Source organism: Schistocerca cancellata, chromosome 5 (assembly GCF_023864275.1).
Source record: "Schistocerca cancellata isolate TAMUIC-IGC-003103 chromosome 5, iqSchCanc2.1, whole genome shotgun sequence".
In the NCBI taxonomy this organism is placed as follows: domain Eukaryota; kingdom Metazoa; phylum Arthropoda; class Insecta; order Orthoptera; family Acrididae; genus Schistocerca; species Schistocerca cancellata.
The window spans coordinates 841,394,096-841,413,641 of NC_064630.1; positions in this window are offsets into that span (position 1 = coordinate 841,394,096).

Below are 19,546 nucleotides of genomic sequence, written 5' to 3' on the forward strand. Positions count from 1 at the left end.
CCCATTCGATAATCTAGACTCACAGCAGGACGGCCATAAGGTGCCCGAGGCAGCAATAGACCCATGGAGTCAAGTCGGCTGGAGGACGTTGTATTGAATCGGGACGCAATTTGAGTGATCCATCGTCATTAAGTGGCCCTGAAAGTTACAATTCACTATCAGTTTTTCGTCCGATTCGAAAATCTTTGACTCACAGCAGAACGGCCATAAGGTGCCCGGGCAGCAATAGACCCATGGGGACAAGTCTGCTGGAGGACGATGTATTAATCGGGACGCAATTTGCTGATCCATCGTCATTAGGTGGCCCTGAACGTTACAATTCACTATCAGTTTTTCGTCCCATTCGATAATCTATACTCACAGCAGAAAGGCCATAAGGTGCCCGAGGCAGCAATAGACCCATGGAGACAAGTCTGCTGGAGGACGATGTATTGAATCGGGACGCAATTTGAGTGTTCCATCGTCATTATTTGGCCCTGAACGTTACAATTCACTATCAGTTTTTCGTCCCATTCGATAAACAAGACTCACTGCAGAACGGCCATAAGATGCGCGAGGCAGCAATAGACCCATGCTGTCAAGTCGGCTGGACGACGATGTATTGAATCGGGACGCAATTTGCGTGGTCCATCGTCATTAGGTGGCCCTGAAAGTTACAATTCACTATCAGTTTTTCGTCCGATTCGAAAATCTTTGACTCACAGCAGAACGGCCATAAGGTGCCCGAGCCAGCAATAGACCCATGGAGACAAGTCTGCCGGAGGACGATGTATTGAATCGGGACGCAATTTGAGTGATCCATCGTCATTAGGTGGCCCTGAACGTTACAATTCACTAACAGTTTTTCGTCCCATTCGATAATCTAGACTCACAGCAGAACGGCCATAAGGTGCCCGAGGCAGCAATAGACCCATGGAGTCAAGTCGGCTGGAGGACGATGTATTGAAACGGGACGCAATTTGAGTGATCCATCGTCATTAAGTGGCCCTGAAAGTTACAATTCACTATCAGTTTTTCGTCCGATTCGAAAATTTTTGACTCACAGCAGAACGGCCATAAGGTGCCCGAGGCAGCAATAGACCCATGGGGACAATTCTGCCGGAGGACGATGTATTGAATCGGGACGCAATTTGAGTGATCCATCGTCATTAGGTGGCCCTGAACGTTACAATTCACTAACAGTTTTTCGTCCCATTCGATAATCTAGACTCACAGCAGAACGGCCATAAGGTGCCCCAGGCAGCAATAGACCAATGGCGTCAAGTCGGCTGGAGGACGATGTATTGAATCGGGACGCAATTTGAGTGATCCATCGTCATTAAGTGGCCCTGAAAGTTACAATTCACTATCAGTTTTTCGTCCGATTCGAAAATCTTTGACTCACAGCAGAACGGCCATAAGGTGCCCGAGGCAGCAATAGACCCATGGGGACAAGTCTGCTGGAGGACGATGTATTGAATCGGGACGCAATTTGAGTGATCCATCGTCATTAGGTGGCCCTGAAAGTTACAATTCACTATCAGTTTTTCGTCCGATTAGAAAATCTTTGACTCACAGCAGAACGGCCATAAGGTACCCGAGGCAGCAATAGACCCATGGGGACAAGTCTGCTGGAGGACGATGTATTGAATCGGGACGCAATTTGAGTGATCCATCGTCATTAGGTGGCCCTGAACGTTACAATCTACAATCAGTTTTTCGTCCGATTCGAAAATCATTGACTCACAGCAGAACGGCCATAAGGTGCCCGAGGCAGCAATAGACCCATGGAGACAAGTCTGCTGGAGGACGATGTATTGAATCGGGACGCAATTTGAGTGTTCCATCGTCATTATTTGGCCCTGAACGTTACAATTCACTATCAGTTTTTCGTCCCATTCGATAAACTAAACTCACAGCAGAACGGCCATAAGATGCCCGAGGCAGCAATAGACCCATGCAGTCAAGTCGGCTGGAGGACGATGTATTGAATCAGGACGCAATTTGCGTGGTCCATCGTCATTTGGTGGCCCTGAATGTTACAATTCACTATCAGTTTTTCGTCCGATTCGAAAATCTTTGACTCACAGCAGATCGGCCATAAGGTGCCCGAGGCAGCAATAGACCCATGGAGACAAGTCTGCTGGAGGACGATGTATTGAATCGGGACGCAATTTGAGTGATCCATCGTCATTAGGTGGCCCTGAACGTTACAATTCACTATCAGTTTTTCGACCGATTTGAAATTCTTTGACTCACAGCCGAACGGCCATATGGTGCCCCGAGGCAGCAATAGACCCATGGAGACAAGTCTGCTGGAGGACGATGTATTGAATCGGGACGCAATTTGAGTGTTCCATCGTAATTAGGAGGCCCTGAACGTTACAGTTCACTATCAGTTTTTCGTCCGATTCGAAAATGTTTGACTCATAGCAGAACGGCCATAAGGTGCCCGAGGCAGCAAGAGACCCATGGAGACAAGTCGGCTGGAGGACGATGTATTGAATCGGGACGCAATTTGAGTGATCCATCGTCATTAGGTGGCCCTGAATGTTACAATTCACTATCAGTTTTTCGTCCGATTCGAAAATGTTTGACTCACAGCAGAACGGCCATAAGGTGCCCGAGGCAGCAATAGACCCATGGAGACAAGTCTGCTGGAGGACGATGTATTGAATCGGGACGCAATTTGAGTGTTCCATCGTCATTATTTGGCCCTGAACGTTACAATTCACTATCAGTTTTTCGTCCCATTCGATAATCTAGACTCACAGCAGGACGGCCATAAGGTGCCCGAGGCAGCAATAGACCCATGGAGTCAAGTCGGCTGGAGGACGTTGTATTGAATCGGGACGCAATTTGAGTGATCCATCGTCATTAAGTGGCCCTGAAAGTTACAATTCACTATCAGTTTTTCGTCCGATTCGAAAATCTTTGACTCACAGCAGAACGGCCATAAGGTGCCCGGGCAGCAATAGACCCATGGGGACAAGTCTGCTGGAGGACGATGTATTAATCGGGACGCAATTTGCTGATCCATCGTCATTAGGTGGCCCTGAACGTTACAATTCACTATCAGTTTTTCGTCCCATTCGATAATCTATACTCACAGCAGAAAGGCCATAAGGTGCCCGAGGCAGCAATAGACCCATGGAGTCAAGTCGGCTTGAGGACGATGTATTGAATCGGGACGCAATTTGAGTGATCCATCGTCATTAGGTGGCCCTGAATGTTACAATTCACTATCAGTTTTTCGTCCGATTCGAAAATGTTTGACTCACAGCAGAACGGCCATAAGGTGCCCGAGGCAGCAATAGACCCATGGAGACAAGTCTGCTGGAGGACGATGTATTGAATCGGGACGCAATTTGAGTGTTCCATCGTCATTATTTGGCCCTGAACGTTACAATTCACTATCAGTTTTTCGTCCCATTCGATAAACAAGACTCACTGCAGAACGGCCATAAGATGCGCGAGGCAGCAATAGACCCATGCTGTCAAGTCGGCTGGAGGACGATGTATTGAATCGGGACGCAATTTGCGTGGTCCATCGTCATTAGGTGGCCCTGAAAGTTACAATTCACTATCAGTTTTTCGTCCGATTCGAAAATCTTTGACTCACAGCAGAACGGCCATAAGGTGCCCGAGCCAGCAATAGACCCATGGAGACAAGTCTGCCGGAGGACGATGTATTGAATCGGGACGCAATTTGAGTGATCCATCGTCATTAGGTGGCCCTGAACGTTACAATTCACTAACAGTTTTTCGTCCCATTCGATAATCTAGACTCACAGCAGAACGGCCATAAGGTGCCCGAGGCAGCAATAGACCCATGGAGTCAAGTCGGCTGGAGGACGATGTATTGAAACGGGACGCAATTTGAGTGATCCATCGTCATTAAGTGGCCCTGAAAGTTACAATTCACTATCAGTTTTTCGTCCGATTCGAAAATTTTTGACTCACAGCAGAACGGCCATAAGGTGCCCGAGGCAGCAATAGACCCATGGGGACAAGTCTGCCGGAGGACGATGTATTGAATCGGGACGCAATTTGAGTGATCCATCGTCATTAGGTGGCCCTGAACGTTACAATTCACTAACAGTTTTTCGTCCCATTCGATAATCTAGACTCACAGCAGAACGGCCATAAGGTGCCCCAGGCAGCAATAGACCAATGGCGTCAAGTCGGCTGGAGGACGATGTATTGAATCGGGACGCAATTTGAGTGATCCATCGTCATTAAGTGGCCCTGAAAGTTACAATTCACTATCAGTTTTTCGTCCGATTCGAAAATCTTTGACTCACAGCAGAACGGCCATAAGGTGCCCGAGGCAGCAATAGACCCATGGGGACAAGTCTGCTGGAGGACGATGTACTGAATCGGGACGCAATTTGAGTGATCCATCGTCATTAGGTGGCCCTGAAAGTTACAATTCACTATCAGTTTTTCGTCCGATTAGAAAATCTTTGACTCACAGCAGAACGGCCATAAGGTACCCGAGGCAGCAATAGACCCATGGGGACAAGTCTGCTGGAGGACGATGTATTGAATCGGGACGCAATTTGAGTGATCCATCGTCATTAGGTGGCCCTGAACGTTACAATCTACAATCAGTTTTTCGTCCGATTCGAAAATCATTGACTCACAGCAGAACGGCCATAAGGTGCCCGAGGCAGCAATAGACCCATGGAGACAAGTCTGCTGGAGGACGATGTATTGAATCGGGACGCAATTTGAGTGTTCCATCGTCATTATTTGGCCCTGAACGTTACAATTCACTATCAGTTTTTCGTCCCATTCGATAAACTAAACTCACAGCAGAACGGCCATAAGATGCCCGAGGCAGCAATAGACCCATGCAGTCAAGTCGGCTGGAGGACGATGTATTGAATCAGGACGCAATTTGCGTGGTCCATCGTCATTTGGTGGCCCTGAATGTTACAATTCACTATCAGTTTTTCGTCCGATTCGAAAATCTTTGACTCACAGCAGATCGGCCATAAGGTGCCCGAGGCAGCAATAGACCCATGGAGACAAGTCTGCTGGAGGACGATGTATTGAATCGGGACGCAATTTGAGTGATCCATCGTCATTAGGTGGCCCTGAACGTTACAATTCACTATCAGTTTTTCGTCCGATTTGAAATTCTTTGACTCACAGCCGAACGGCCATATGGTGCCCCGAGGCAGCAATAGACCCATGGAGACAAGTCTGCTGGAGGACGATGTATTGAATCGGGACGCAATTTGAGTGTTCCATCGTAATTAGGAGGCCCTGAACGTTACAGTTCACTATCAGTTTTTCGTCCGATTCGAAAATGTTTGACTCATAGCAGAACGGCCATAAGGTGCCCGAGGCAGCAAGAGACCCATGGAGACAAGTCGGCTGGAGGACGATGTATTGAATCGGGACGCAATTTGAGTGATCCATCGTCATTAGGTGGCCCTGAATGTTACAATTCACTATCAGTTTTTCGTCCGATTCGAAAATGTTTGACTCACAGCAGAACGGCCATAAGGTGCCCGAGGCAGCAATAGACCCATGGAGACAAGTCTGCTGGAGGACGATGTATTGAATCGGGACGCAATTTGAGTGTTCCATCGTCATTATTTGGCCCTGAACGTTACAATTCACTATCAGTTTTTCGTCCCATTCGATAATCTAGACTCACAGCAGGACGGCCATAAGGTGCCCGAGGCAGCAATAGACCCATGGAGTCAAGTCGGCTGGAGGACGTTGTATTGAATCGGGACGCAATTTGAGTGATCCATCGTCATTAAGTGGCCCTGAAAGTTACAATTCACTATCAGTTTTTCGTCCGATTCGAAAATCTTTGACTCACAGCAGAACGGCCATAAGGTGCCCGGGCAGCAATAGACCCATGGGGACAAGTCTGCTGGAGGACGATGTATTAATCGGGACGCAATTTGCTGATCCATCGTCATTAGGTGGCCCTGAACGTTACAATTCACTATCAGTTTTTCGTCCCATTCGATAATCTATACTCACAGCAGAAAGGCCATAAGGTGCCCGAGGCAGCAATAGACCCATGGAGTCAAGTCGGCTTGAGGACGATGTATTGAATCGGGACGCAATTTGAGTGATCCATCGTCATTAGGTGGCCCTGAATGTTACAATTCACTATCAGTTTTTCGTCCGATTCGAAAATGTTTGACTCACAGCAGAACGGCCATAAGGTGCCCGAGGCAGCAATAGACCCATGGAGACAAGTCTGCTGGAGGACGATGTATTGAATCGGGACGCAATTTGAGTGTTCCATCGTCATTATTTGGCCCTGAACGTTACAATTCACTATCAGTTTTTCGTCCCATTCGATAAACAAGACTCACTGCAGAACGGCCATAAGATGCGCGAGGCAGCAATAGACCCATGCTGTCAAGTCGGCTGGAGGACGATGTATTGAATCGGGACGCAATTTGCGTGGTCCATCGTCATTAGGTGGCCCTGAAAGTTACAATTCACTATCAGTTTTTCGTCCGATTCGAAAATCTTTGACTCACAGCAGAACGGCCATAAGGTGCCCGAGCCAGCAATAGACCCATGGAGACAAGTCTGCCGGAGGACGATGTATTGAATCGGGACGCAATTTGAGTGATCCATCGTCATTAGGTGGCCCTGAACGTTACAATTCACTAACAGTTTTTCGTCCCATTCGATAATCTAGACTCACAGCAGAACGGCCATAAGGTGCCCGAGGCAGCAATAGACCCATGGAGTCAAGTCGGCTGGAGGACGATGTATTGAAACGGGACGCAATTTGAGTGATCCATCGTCATTAAGTGGCCCTGAAAGTTACAATTCACTATCAGTTTTTCGTCCGATTCGAAAATTTTTGACTCACAGCAGAACGGCCATAAGGTGCCCGAGGCAGCAATAGACCCATGGGGACAAGTCTGCCGGAGGACGATGTATTGAATCGGGACGCAATTTGAGTGATCCATCGTCATTAGGTGGCCCTGAACGTTACAATTCACTAACAGTTTTTCGTCCCATTCGATAATCTAGACTCACAGCAGAACGGCCATAAGGTGCCCCAGGCAGCAATAGACCAATGGCGTCAAGTCGGCTGGAGGACGATGTATTGAATCGGGACGCAATTTGAGTGATCCATCGTCATTAAGTGGCCCTGAAAGTTACAATTCACTATCAGTTTTTCGTCCGATTCGAAAATCTTTGACTCACAGCAGAACGGCCATAAGGTGCCCGAGGCAGCAATAGACCCATGGGGACAAGTCTGCTGGAGGACGATGTACTGAATCGGGACGCAATTTGAGTGATCCATCGTCATTAGGTGGCCCTGAAAGTTACAATTCACTATCAGTTTTTCGTCCGATTAGAAAATCTTTGACTCACAGCAGAACGGCCATAAGGTACCCGAGGCAGCAATAGACCCATGGGGACAAGTCTGCTGGAGGACGATGTATTGAATCGGGACGCAATTTGAGTGATCCATCGTCATTAGGTGGCCCTGAACGTTACAATCTACAATCAGTTTTTCGTCCGATTCGAAAATCATTGACTCACAGCAGAACGGCCATAAGGTGCCCGAGGCAGCAATAGACCCATGGAGACAAGTCTGCTGGAGGACGATGTATTGAATCGGGACGCAATTTGAGTGTTCCATCGTCATTATTTGGCCCTGAACGTTACAATTCACTATCAGTTTTTCGTCCCATTCGATAAACTAAACTCACAGCAGAACGGCCATAAGATGCCCGAGGCAGCAATAGACCCATGCAGTCAAGTCGGCTGGAGGACGATGTATTGAATCAGGACGCAATTTGCGTGGTCCATCGTCATTTGGTGGCCCTGAATGTTACAATTCACTATCAGTTTTTCGTCCGATTCGAAAATCTTTGACTCACAGCAGATCGGCCATAAGGTGCCCGAGGCAGCAATAGACCCATGGAGACAAGTCTGCTGGAGGACGATGTATTGAATCGGGACGCAATTTGAGTGATCCATCGTCATTAGGTGGCCCTGAACGTTACAATTCACTATCAGTTTTTCGTCCGATTTGAAATTCTTTGACTCACAGCCGAACGGCCATATGGTGCCCCGAGGCAGCAATAGACCCATGGAGACAAGTCTGCTGGAGGACGATGTATTGAATCGGGACGCAATTTGAGTGTTCCATCGTAATTAGGAGGCCCTGAACGTTACAGTTCACTATCAGTTTTTCGTCCGATTCGAAAATGTTTGACTCATAGCAGAACGGCCATAAGGTGCCTGAGGCAGCAAGAGACCCATGGAGACAAGTCGGCTGGAGGACGATGTATTGAATCGGGACGCAATTTGAGTGATCCATCGTCATTAGGTGGCCCTGAAAGTTACAATTCACTATCAGTTTTTCCTCCGATTCGAAAATCTTTGACTCACAGCAGAAAGGCCATAAGGTGCCCGAGGCAGCAATAGACCCATGGAGACAAGTCTGCTGGAGGACGATGTATTGAATCGGGACGCAATTTGAGTGATCCATCGTCATTAGGTGGCCCTGAACGTTACAATTCACTAACAGTTTTTCGTCCCATTCGATAATCTAGACTCACAGCAGGACGGCCATAAGGTGCCCGAGGCAGCAATAGACCCATGGAGTCAAGTCGGCTGGAGGACGTTGTATTGAATCGGGACGCAATTTGAGTGATCCATCGTCATTAAGTGGCCCTGAAAGTTACAATTCACTATCAGTTTTTCGTCCGATTCGAAAATCTTTGACTCACAGCAGAACGGCCATAAGGTGCCCGGGCAGCAATAGACCCATGGGGACAAGTCTGCTGGAGGACGATGTATTAATCGGGACGCAATTTGCTGATCCATCGTCATTAGGTGGCCCTGAACGTTACAATTCACTATCAGTTTTTCGTCCCATTCGATAATCTATACTCACAGCAGAAAGGCCATAAGGTGCCCGAGGCAGCAATAGACCCATGGAGTCAAGTCGGCTTGAGGACGATGTATTGAATCGGGACGCAATTTGAGTGATCCATCGTCATTAGGTGGCCCTGAATGTTACAATTCACTATCAGTTTTTCGTCCGATTCGAAAATGTTTGACTCACAGCAGAACGGCCATAAGGTGCCCGAGACAGCAATAGACCCATGGAGACAAGTCTGCTGGAGGACGATGTGTTGAATCGGGACGCAATTTGAGTGTTCCATCGTCATTATTTGGCCCTGAACGTTACAATTCACTATCAGTTTTTCGTCCCATTCGATAAACAAGACTCACTGCAGAACGGCCATAAGATGCGCGAGGCAGCAATAGACCCATGCTGTCAAGTCGGCTGGAGGACGATGTATTGAATCGGGACGCAATTTGCGTGGTCCATCGTCATTAGGTGGCCCTGAAAGTTACAATTCACTATCAGTTTTTCGTCCGATTCGAAAATCTTTGACTCACAGCAGAACGGCCATAAGGTGCCCGAGGCAGCAATAGACCCATGGAGACAAGTCTGCCGGAGGACGATGTATTGAATCGGGACGCAATTTGAGTGATCCATCGTCATTAGGTGGCCCTGAACGTTACAATTCACTAACAGTTTTTCGTCCCATTCGATAATCTAGACTCACAGCAGAACGGCCATAAGGTGCCCGAGGCAGCAATAGACCCATGGAGTCAAGTCGGCTGGAGGACGATGTATTGAAACGGGACGCAATTTGAGTGATCCATCGTCATTAAGTGGCCCTGAAAGTTACAATTCACTATCAGTTTTTCGTCCGATTCGAAAATCTTTGACTCACAGCAGAACGGCCATAAGGTGCCCGAGGCAGCAATAGACCCATGGGGACAAGTCTGCCGGAGGACGATGTATTGAATCGGGACGCAATTTGAGTGATCCATCGTCATTAGGTGGCCCTGAACGTTACAATTCACTATCAGTTTTTCGTCCCATTCGATAATCTAGACTCACAGCAGAAAGGCCATAAGGTGCCCGAGGCAGCAATAGACCCATGGAGTCAAGTCGGCTTGAGGACGATGTATTGAATCGGGACGCAATTTGAGTGATCCATCGTCATTAGGTGGCCCTGAATGTTACAATTCACTATCAGTTTTTCGTCCGATTCGAAAATGTTTGACTCACAGCAGAACGGCCATAAGGTGCCCGAGGCAGCAATAGACCCATGGAGACAAGTCTGCTGGAGGACGATGTATTGAATCGGGACGCAATTTGAGTGTTCCATCGTCATTATTTGGCCCTGAACGTTAAAATTCACTATCAGTTTTTCGTCCCATTCGATAAACTAAACTCACAGCAGAACGGCCATAAGATGCCCGAGGCAGCAATAGACCCATGCAGTCAAGTCGGCTGGAGGACGATGTATTGAATCAGGACGCAATTTGCGTGGTCCATCGTCATTTGGTGGCCCTGAATGTTACAATTCACTATCAGTTTTTCGTCCGATTCGAAAATCTTTGACTCACAGCAGATCGGCCATAAGGTGCCCGAGGCAGCAATAGACCCATGGAGACAAGTCTGCTGGAGGACGATGTATTGAATCGGGACGCAATTTGAGTGATCCATCGTCATTAGGTGGCCCTGAACGTTACAATTCACTATCAGTTTTTCGTCCGATTTGAAATTCTTTAACTCACAGCCGAACGGCCATATGGTGCCCCGAGGCAGCAATAGACCCATGGAGACAAGTCTGCTGGAGGACGATGTATTGAATCGGGACGCAATTTGAGTGTTCCATCGTAATTAGGAGGCCCTGAACGTTACAGTTCACTATCAGTTTTTCGTCCGATTCGAAAATGTTTGACTCATAGCAGAACGGCCATAAGGTGCCCGAGGCAGCAAGAGACCCATAGAGACAAGTCGGCTGGAGGACGATGTATTGAATCGGGACGCAATTTGAGTGATCCATCGTCATTAGGTGGCCCTGAAAGTTACAATTCACTATCAGTTTTTCCTCCGATTCGAAAATCTTTGACTCACAGCAGAAAGGCCATAAGGTGCCCGAGGCAGCAATAGACCCATGGAGACAAGTCTGCTGGAGGACGATGTATTGAATCGGGACGCAATTTGAGTGATCCATCGTCATTAGGTGGCCCTGAACGTTACAATTCACTAACAGTTTTTCGTCCCATTCGATAATCTAGACTCACAGCAGGACGGCCATAAGGTGCCCGAGGCAGCAATAGACCCATGGAGTCAAGTCGGCTGGAGGACGTTGTATTGAATCGGGACGCAATTTGAGTGATCCATCGTCATTAAGTGGCCCTGAAAGTTACAATTCACTATCAGTTTTTCGTCCGATTCGAAAATCTTTGACTCACAGCAGAACGGCCATAAGGTGCCCGGGCAGCAATAGACCCATGGGGACAAGTCTGCTGGAGGACGATGTATTGAATCGGGACGCAATTTGCTGATCCATCGTCATTAGGTGGCCCTGAACGTTACAATTCACTATCAGTTTTTCGTCCCATTCGATAATCTATACTCACAGCAGAAAGGCCATAAGGTGCCCGAGGCAGCAATAGACCCATGGAGTCAAGTCGGCTTGAGGACGATGTATTGAATCGGGACGCAATTTGAGTGATCCATCGTCATTAGGTGGCCCTGAATGTTACAATTCACTATGAGTTATTCGTCCGATTCGAAAATGTTTGACTCACAGCAGAACGGCCATAAGGTGCCCGAGGCAGCAATAGACCCATGGAGACAAGTCTGCTGGAGGACGATGTATTGAATCGGGACGCAATTTGAGTGTTCCATCGTCATTATTTGGCCCTGAACGTTACAATTCACTATCAGTTTTTCGTCCCATTCGATAAACAAGACTCACAGCAGAACGGCCATAAGATGCGCGAGGCAGCAATAGACCCATGCTGTCAAGTCGGCTGGAGGACGATGTATTGAATCGGGACGCAATTTGCGTGGTCCATCGTCATTAGGTGGCCCTGAAAGTTACAATTCACTATCAGTTTTTCGTCCGATTCGAAAATCTTTGACTCACAGCAGAACGGCCATAAGGTGCCCGAGGCAGCAATAGACCCATGGAGACAAGTCTGCCGGAGGACGATGTATTGAATCGGGACGCAATTTGAGTGATCCATCGTCATTAGGTGGCCCTGAACGTTACAATTCACTAACAGTTTTTCGTCCCATTCGATAATCTAGACTCACAGCAGAACGGCCATAAGGTGCCCGAGGCAGCAATAGACCCATGGAGTCAAGTCGGCTGGAGGACGATGTATTGAAACGGGACGCAATTTGAGTGATCCATCGTCATTAAGTGGCCCTGAAAGTTACAATTCACTATCAGTTTTTCGTCCGATTCGAAAATCTTTGACTCACAGCAGAACGGCCATAAGGTGCCCGAGGCAGCAATTGACCCATGGGGACAAGTCTGCCGGAGGACGATGTATTGAATCGGGACGCAATTTGAGTGATCCATCGTCATTAGGTGGCCCTGAACGTTACAATTCACTAACAGTTTTTCGTCCCATACGATCATCTAGACTCACAGCAATACGGCCATAAGGTGCCCCAGGCAGCAATAGACCCATGGCGTCAAGTCGGCTGGAGGACGATGTATTGAATCGGGACGCAATTTGAGTGATCCATCGTCATTAAGTGGCCCTGAAAGTTACAATTCACTATCAGTTTTTCGTCCGATTCGAAAATCTTTGACTCACAGCAGAACGGCCATAAGGTGCCCGAGGCAGCAATAGACCCATGGGGACAAGTCTGCTGGAGGACGATGTATTGAATCGGGACGCAATTGGCTGATCCATCGTCATTAGGTGGCCCTGAACGTTACAATTCACTATCAGTTTTTCGTCCCATTCGATAATCTAGACTCACAGCAGAAAGGCCATAAGGTGCCCGAGGCAGCAATAGACCCATGGAGTCAAGTCGGCTTGAGGACGGTGTATTGAATCGGGACGCAATTTGAGTGATCCATCGTCATTAGGTGGCCCTGAATGTTACAATTCACTATCAGTTTTTCGTCCGATTCGAAAATGTTTGACTCACAGCAGAACGGCCATATGGTGCCCGAGGCAGCAATAGCCCCATTGAGACAAGTCGGCTGGAGGACGATGTATTGAATCGGGACGCAATTTGAGTGTTCCATCGTCATTAGGAAGCCCTGAATGTTGCAATTAACTATCAGTTTTTCGTCCCATTCGAAAATCTAGACTCACGGGAGAACGACCATAAGGTGCCCGAGGCAGCAATAGACCCATGGAGACAAGTCTGCTGGAGGACGATGTATTGAATCGGGACGCAATTTGAGTGATCCATCGTCATTAGGTGGCCCTGAACGTTACAATTCACTAACAGTTTTTCGTCCCATTCGATCATCTAGACTCACAGCAGAACGGCCATAAGGTGCCCCAGGCAGCAATAGACCCATGGCGTCAAGTCGGCTGGAGGACGATGTATTGAATCGGGACGCAATTTGAGTGATCCATCGTCATTAAGTGGCCCTGAAAGTTACAATTCACTATCAGTTTTTCGTCCGATTCGAAAATCTTTGACTCACAGCAGAACGGCCATAAGGTGCCCGAGGCAGCAATAGACCCATGGGGACAAGTCTGCTGGAGGACGATGTATTGAATCGGGACGCAATTGGCTGATCCATCGTCATTAGGTGGCCCTGAACGTTACAATTCACTATCAGTTTTTCGTCCCATTCGATAATCTAGACTCACAGCAGAAAGGCCATAAGGTGCCCGAGGCAGCAATAGACCCATGGAGTCAAGTCGGCTTGAGGACGGTGTATTGAATCGGGACGCAATTTGAGTGACCCATCGTCATTAGGTGGCCCTGAATGTTACAATTCACTATCAGTTTTTCGTCCGATTCGAAAATGTTTGACTCACAGCAGAACGGCCATATGGTGCCCGAGGCAGCAATAGCCCCATTGAGACAAGTCGGCTGGAGGACGATGTATTGAATCGGGACGCAATTTGAGTGTTCCATCGTCATTAGGAAGCCCTGAATGTTGCAATTAACTATCAGTTTTTCGTCCCATTCGAAAATCTAGACTCACGGGAGAACGACCATAAGGTGCCCGAGGCAGCAATAGACCCATGGAGACAAGTCTGCTGGAGGACGATGTATTGAATCGGGACGCAATTTGAGTGATCCATCGTCATTAGGTGGCCCTGAACGTTACAATTCACTATCAGTTTTTCGTCCCATTCGATAAACTAGACTCACAGCAGAACGGCCACAAATGCCCGAGGCAGCAATAGACCCATGGAGTCAAGTCGGCTGGAGGACGATGTATTGAATCGGGACGCAATTTGAGTGATCCATCGTCACTAGGTGGCCCTGATCGTTACAATTCACTATCAGTTTTTCGTCCGATTCGTAAATCTTTGACTCACAGCAGAACGGCCATAAGGTGCCCCGAGGCAGCAATAGACCCATGGAGACAAGTCTGCTGGAGGACGATGTATTGAATCGGGACGCAATTTGAGTGTTCCATCGTAATTAGGAGGCCCTGAACGTTACAGTTCAGTATCAGTTTTTCGTCCGATTCGAAAATGTTTGACTCACAGCAGAACGGCCATAAGGTGCCCGAGGCAGCAATAGACCCATGGAGACAAGTCGGCTGGAGGACGATGTATTGAATCGGGACGCAATTTGAGTGATCCATCGTCATTAGGTGGCCCTGAAAGTTACAATTCACTATCAGTTTTTCGTCCGATTCGAAAATCTTTGAGTCACAGCAGAACGGCAATAAGGTGCTCGATGCAGTAATAGACCCATGGAGACAAGTCTGCTGGAGGACGATGTATTGAATCGGGACGCAATTTGAGTGTTCCATCGTCATTAGGTGGCCCTGAATGTTGGAATTAACTATCAGTTTTTCGTCACACTCTATAATCTAGACTCACGGAAGAACGACCATAAGGTGCCCGAGGCAGCAATAGACCCATGGAGACAAGTCTGCTGAAGGACGAGGTATTGAATCGGGACGCAATTTGAGTGTTCCATCGGCATTAGGAGGCCCTGAACGTTACAATTCACTATCAGTTTTTTGTCCGATTCGAAAATCTTTGACTCACAGCAGAACGGCCATAAGGTGCCCGAGGCAGCAATAGACCCATGGAGACAAGTCTGCTGGAGGACGATGTATTGAATCGGGACGCAATTTGAGTGTTCCATCGGCATTAGGAGGCCTTGAACGTTACAATTCCCTATCAGTTTTCCGTCCGATTCGAAAATCTTTGACTCACAGCAGAACGGCCGTAAGGTGCCCTAGGCAGCAATAGACCCATGGAGCCAAGTCGGCTGGAGGACGATGTATTGAATCGGGACGCAATTTGAGTGATCCATCGTCATTAGGTGGCCCTGAAAGTTACAATTCATTATCAGTTTTTCGTCCGATTCGAAAATCTTTGACTCACAGCAGAACGGCCATAAGGTGCCCGAGGCAGCAATAGACCCATGGGGACAAGTCTGCTGGAGGACGATGTATTGAATCGGGACGCAATTTGAGTGATCCATCGTCATTAGGTGGCCCTGAACGTTACAATTCACTATCAGTTTTTCGTCCCATTCGATAATCTAGACTCACAGCAGAAAGGCCATAAGGTGCCCGAGGCAGCAATAGACCCGTGGAGTCAAGTCGGCTGGAGGACGATGTATAGAATCGGGACGCAATTTGAGTGATCCATCGTCATTAGGTGGCCCTGAAAGTTACAATTCACTATCAGTTTTTCGTCCGATTCGAAAATCTTTGACTCACAGCAGAACGGTCATAAAGTGCCCGAGGCAGCAATAGACCCATGGGGACAAGTCTGCTGGAGGACGATGTATTGAATCGGGACGCAATTTGAGTGATCCATCGTCATTAGGTGGCCCTGAGCGTTGCAATTCACTATCAGTTTATCGTCCGGTTCGAAAATCTTTCACTCACAGCAGAACGGCCATAAGGTGCCCTAGGCAGCAATAGCCCCATGGAGACAAGTCGGCTGGTGGACGATGTATTGAATCGGGACACAATTTGAGTGATCCATCGTCATTAGGTGGCCCTGAATGTTACAATTCACTATCAGTTTTTCGTCCGATTCGAAAATGTTTGACTCACAACAGGTGTCCGAGGCAGCAATAGACCCATGGAGACAAGTCTGCTGGAGGACGATGTATTGAATCGGGACGCAATTTGAGTGTTCCATTGTAATTAGGAGGCCCTGACGGTACAGTTCACTATCAGATTTTCGTCCGATTCGAAAATGTTTGACTCACAGCAGAACGGCCATAAGGTGCCCGAGGCAGCAATAGACCCATGGAGACAAGTCGGCTGGAGGACGATGTATTGAATCGGGACGCAATTTGAGTGATCCATCGTCATTAGGTGGCCCTGAAAGTTACAATTCACTATCAGTTTTTCGTCCGATTCGAAAATCTTTGACTCACAGCAGAACGGCCATAAGGTGCCCGAGGCAGCAATAGACCCATGGAGACAAGTCTGCTGGAGGACGATGTATTGAATCGGGACGCAATTTGAGTGATCCATCGTCATTAGGTGGCCCTGAACGTTACAATTCACTAACAGTTTTTCGTCCCATTCGATAATCTAGACTCACAGCAGAACGGCCATAAGGTGCCCAAGGCAGCAATAGACCCATGGAGTCAAGTCGGCTGGAGGACGTTGTATTGAATCGGGACGCAATTTGAGTGATCCATCGTCATTAAGTGGCCCTGAAAGTTACAATTCACTATCAGTTTTTCGTCCGATTCGAAAATCTTTGACTCACAGCAGAACGGCCATAAGGTGCCCGAGGCAGCAATAGACCCATGGGGACAAGTCTGCTGGAGGACGATGTATTGAATCGGGACGCAATTTGCTGATCCATCGTCATTAGGTGGCCCTGAACGTTACAATTCACTATCAGTTTTTCGTCCCATTCGATAATCTATACTCACAGCAGAAAGGCCATAATGTGCCCGAGGCAGCAATAGACCCATGGAGTCAAGTCGGCTTGAGGACGATGTATTGAATCGCGACGCAATTTGAGTGATCCATCGTCATTAGGTGGCCCTGAATGTTACAATTCACTATCAGTTTTTCGTCCGATTCTAAAATGCTTGACTCACAGCAGAACGGCGATAAGGTCCCGAGGCAGCAATAGACCCATGGAGATAAGTCTGCTGGAGGACGATGTATTGAATCGGGACGCAATTTGAGTGTTCCATCGTCATTATTTGGCCCTGAACGTTACAATTCACTATCAGTTTTTCGTCCCATTCGATAAACTAGACTCACAGCAGAACGGCCATAAGATGCCCGAGGCAGCAATAGACCCATGCAGTCAAGTCGGCTGGAGGACGATGTATTGAATCGGGACGCAATTTGCGTGGTCCATCGTCATTAGGTGGCCCTGAATGTTACAATTCACTATCAGTTTTTCGTCCGATTCGAAATTCTTTGACTCACAGCAGAACGGCCATAAGGTGCCCCGAGGCAGCAATAGACCCATAGAGACAAGTCTGCTGGAGGACGATGTATTGAATCGGGACGCAATTTGAGTGTTCCATCGTAACTAGGAGGCCCTGAACGTTACAGTTCACTATCAGTTTTTCGTCCGCTTCGAAAATGTTTGACTCACAGCAGAACGGCCGTAAGGTGCCCCAGGCAGCAATAGACCCATGGAGACAAGTCGGCTGGAGGACGATGTATTGAATCGGGACGCAATTTGAGTGATCCATCGTCATTAGGTGGCCCTGAACGTTACAATTCACTAACAGTTTTTCGTCCCATTCGATAATCTAGACTCACAGCAGAACGGCCATAAGGTGCCCGAGGCAGCAATAGACCCATGGAGTCAAGTCGGCTGGAGGACGATGTATTGAATCGGGACGCAATTTGAGTGATCCATCGTCATTAAGTGGCTCTGAAAGTTACAATTCACTATCAGTTTTTCGTCCGATTCGAAAATTTTTGACTCACAGCAGAACGGCCATAAGGTGCCCGAGGCAACAATAGACACATGGGGACAAGTCTGCTGGAGGACGATGTATTGAATCGGGACGCAATTTGCTGATCCATCGTCATTAGGTGGCCCTGAACGTTACAATTCACTATCAGTTTTTCGTCCCATTCGATAAACTAGACTCACAGCAGAACGGCCATAAGATGCCCGAGGCAGCAATGGACCCATGGAGTCAAGTCAGCTGGAGGACGATGTATTGAATCGGGACGCAATTTGTGTGGTCCATCGTCATTAGGTGGCCCTGAATGTTACAATTCACTATCAGTTTTTCGTCCGGTTCGAAAATCATTGACTCACAGCAGAACGGCCATAAGGTGCCCGAGGCAGCAATAGCCCCATGGAGACAAGTCGGCTGGAGGACGATGTATTGAATCGGGACGCAATTTGAGTGTTCCATCGTCATTAGGAAGCACTGAATGTTGCAATTAACTATCAGTTTTTCGTCCCATTCGATAATCTAGACTCACGGGAGAACGACCATAAGGTGCCCGAGGCAGCAATAGACCCATGGAGACAAGTCTGCTGGAGGACGATGTATTGAATCGGGACGCAATTTGAGTGATCCATCGTCATTAGGTGGCCCTGAACGTTACAATTCACTATCAGTTTTTCGTCCCATTCGATAAACTAGACTCACAGCAGAACGGCCATAAATGCCCGAGGCAGCAATAGACCCATGGAGTCAAGTCGGCTGGAGGACGATGTATTGAATCGGGACGCAATTTGAGTGATCCATCGTCACTAGGTGGCCCTGATCGTTACAATTCACTATCAGTTTTACGTCCGATTCGAAAATCTTTGACTCACAGCAGAACGGCCATAAGGTGCCCGATGCAGTAATAGACCCATGGAGACAAGTCTGCTGGAGGACGATGTATTGAATCGGGACGCAATTTGAGTGATCCATCGTCATTAGGTGGCCCTGAACGTTACAATTCACTATCAGTTTTTCGTCCGATTCCAAAATCTTAGAGTCACAGCAGAACGGCCATAAGGTGCCCGAGACAGCAATAGACCCATGGAGACAAGTCTGCTGGAGGACGATGTATAGAATCGGGACGCAATTTGAGTGATCCATCGTCATTAGGTGGCCCTGAACGTTACAATTCACTATCAGTTTTTCGTCCGATTCGAAAATCTTTGACTCACAGCAGAACGGTCATAAGATGCCCGAGGCAGCAATAGACCCATGGAGACAAGTCTGCTGGAGGACGATGTATTGAATCGGGACGCAATTTGAGTGTTCCATCGTCATTAGGTGGCCCTGAATGTTAGAATTAACTATCAGTTTTTCGTCCCACTCGATAATCTAGACTCACGGAAGAACGACCATAAGGTGCCCGAGGCAGCAATAGACCCATGGAGACAAGTCTGCTGAAGGACGAGGTATTGAATCGGGACGCAATTTGAGTGTTCCATCGGCATTAGGAGGCCCTGAATGTTACAATTCACTATCAGTTTTTTGTCCGATTCGAAAATCTTTGACTCACAGCAGAACGGCCATAAGGTGCCCGAGGCAGCAATAGACCCAAGGAGACAAGTCTGCTGGAGGACGATGTATTGAATCGGGACGCAATTTGAGTGTTCCATC